Source organism: Pteropus vampyrus, unplaced genomic scaffold (genome assembly GCF_000151845.1).
Source record: "Pteropus vampyrus isolate Shadow unplaced genomic scaffold, Pvam_2.0 Scaffold28, whole genome shotgun sequence".
In the NCBI taxonomy this organism is placed as follows: Eukaryota; Metazoa; Chordata; class Mammalia; order Chiroptera; family Pteropodidae; genus Pteropus; species Pteropus vampyrus.
The window spans coordinates 4,737,817-4,740,815 of NW_011888809.1; the positions used below are offsets into that span (position 1 = coordinate 4,737,817).

Below are 2,999 nucleotides of genomic sequence, written 5' to 3' on the forward strand. Positions count from 1 at the left end.
CTGATAAGTCATAGCTACTCGCTGAGATTATCTTTGAGACACCAGGATGTGTCTGTCTCTGCTAGAGCCGCTAGTCTGTCTACTTGCTGTAGGAAGGCCTCCTTTCTCCCAGAGGGAACAGTGATTTCAAATACCCAGAAATGTCGGGGATCATCAGAAACACATGGATGCTCAGTCACAGCTCTTCACAGGCCTCCTGGAGGCCCTGTTTTACTTCTGCTCCCTTTCCTCAGCCCTAATTCCCGATTTTTGTTTTTAACCCTTGTTTTCACATACGTTGCGGTTAGCTAGCTCAGTGGGTACCCTAGAAATACACTTCCACTCTAACACATAATGACAACAGCTGCCACTTATTGTCTTTTGCTAGCCATCATGCTATCAATTCAATTATTTACATAATTGTTTTATTAACTTCCCACAAAAATTCCTATGAGGAACGTAGATATTTTTAATCCCATCCTAAGGATGACTAAACAGAGGACTAGGATGGTGAAGTTACTCGCCCGAGGTTTCAAACGTCACAAGAAACCCAGCTATGACTCAATTCCTGGGCTTCCTGAGTCTAACGCTCACACTGCTTTGCTTGACTTCTCTGGACCAGCATTTTCTCTGTGCAGTGAGCAACTTAGATGAGATTTCCTGACTCCAGATTCTATTTGATGTCTCTGTGAAAAGTGGTGGATAACTCTTGAAACTTGAAACGTGTTTAGGGAACTGAGAAATGTCCTACTGGAAGGGAAGGGATGTAAGACTTTACATCCATCGCATGTCATGGTCACACGCAATACTATATTCTCAAATAGCTCTTGAACAAGATGTAAGTGGGTTTTGTAATTTAAGGAAAATCTATGCATTCATCCTTACAGTATTTTTGTGTGTGCGCTCGAGCCAATAATTTGACATGTGTTCTGCGGTGACGCTGTCAAGGGCACTGCTGCTGGCTGAAACCCAGCACAGGAGGGACTTTCCAGAGGCGAGCAGGGAAAGGGAGAGAAGCTGACCCCAGTCGTACGCGTCCTCCTTTAGAGATGATGACAGTTGACCCAGGGACATCCACACATCCTACGAGTTTTCTCTGCATCCACATAATCAGATTTCGTTTTTGATTCCCCAGCTATACAAATGATGTTCTTAACTGATGCTGACTACAGGACACTGACTTCATCTGTCATCCAACACAGAAAGCCTGTGCCTGTCAGGCCTCGTGCGTGGTGACTGAAGTGAGCCATCTCTGTCTGCTTGCTTTGTAACTCAGTATTTCCACCCATTCTCCTTAAAGTGAATATGCATGGGAGCAGGGCCATTTCCTGCAATACAGCAGCAGCTCCCCCTGTGAAAAGTCAGCCCACGTAAAATAGTTCAAAGCAAATGCTCAGAGAAACGGGGTTTCAGGGTAATTACATTTTCCAGACCCTTCACAGTGGTGTAGGTTTGGCCAGCCTTGGGTTGAGACCTTTGTAATATCCACCTTTAACAATATTAATATACGACGGACACAAAGCGACTGGCCGCTGATGGCAGTTTAGCTGCCCATAGGGAGGTCAAGGCTAAGGACAATACTATGCATGAATGAGCAGTGTGGAGGCCCAAGTGCCCAGAACAAGGCAAACATCGCCGCCAGAGTCTTCCGAGGGAACACGGGTCTTCACACACTATTACTGTTTCAGAATATGACCCTTCTGGAACCATCGGTCTTGCCATCAGATGATTTAAAACCACTTCACAAGTGTTTGTTCCATCCGGATATATATCTGAATATAGCTCATAAGTTACAAATTATAACAACAAATACTGACTCTGAAACAGTGCTTCAAGTATTCATTAGTCATTGCTGCTGACCCCCTCCACCCCACCCCTCCCCTTGCACCCCTCTGGGAGTTACACCCCACACAGTTTAGCCCCTTACAGCCTACCTTCCGTGCTCAATGCAGTTTCCTGTCTCCTCAACCAGACTGGAGGCGCCTTGTGGACATATCCAGTCTCAGACAGTCGTGCATCCAACCAATCACCCTTTACAGTTGCTTCAGGGTCAGTCACACTGGTATTGCCGAGCTACCTATACCTGGCCTGATTTCTTACCGCTGAAGGGAAGAAGGGCACCTGAGGTCCGTCTCAGGTGGGAAATGGTCAGCACCTGGAACAGAAGGGGAGGCGCCCGGATGCTTAGGGGGAAGGCGGCACATCCGGTCCACGACTCTGCTTCCTCACTGGCCTCCTCATCCCTGGAGAAAACTCAGCATCTGATTCACTAGAAGAAAGCCTCCTGTGCCCAATTTCCCAAGAAGACCCTGCCCAAGGGGGGCGGGGCAGAGTGGTCTCCAGAGGCCCCACTTCACTGGGGTTCTGTAACTGTGACTGTAACCTCATTATTGTCCCTCAGGGGTGACTTCGGGTCACTTGCTTACCAGTCCTTTCTCCTTTCCATTTCTCTCCGATCCCACCTGATGGGCTGAATCCAAAGCAGGTAACCTCAGCCACAGGCACTGATCAGGATTGGGGGTGCACATGCTAATCCAAAGTCCACCAAAACAGAAAAGAGCTGAGAGGAAAATGTCTCCACCAAGACGCTGTGAAGGACTGGGTGCCCAAATACCTACAATGTCGGAGCAGGGAGCAGGGGTAGATTTTGTCCCCGGTGCCTGGTCAACTCCTGAAGGCACTGCTGGGTCAGGGCGGGCTTCTCCGGCGCCGAGCCCGCTAACCCCACCCTCGGAGGCCCTCTGGGGGACCGGCCTGGCCAGAGGAGAGGCCGGGCGTGGCCCTGGCTGGGTCCCAGCCGAGACCCCTCAGAGAAGATCCCGCTGAGGAAAAGCAAACAGGCCCGGGACGCTGCCCTTTGGACCTTTTGCAATTCGCTCGGCGTGGTTAAGCCAGGCGGCTGTGACCCTGGGCGGGCGGCCTCCTATAAATAGGGCGCGGGCGCGGGACGCGCATTCTCATCTGGGTGCGGGGCGCCTGCCTGTGGGTGCCCGCGCGTGGAGCCAGCGAGCGGCGTGAGG

General features: G+C 50.6%; 1 protein-coding gene across 1 annotated transcript in view; it reads left to right on the top strand.

The window, feature by feature from the left end:
- Positions 1–2,999, top strand: part of APOB (apolipoprotein B) — a 72,783-nt gene that overhangs the window by 26,022 nt on the left and 43,762 nt on the right.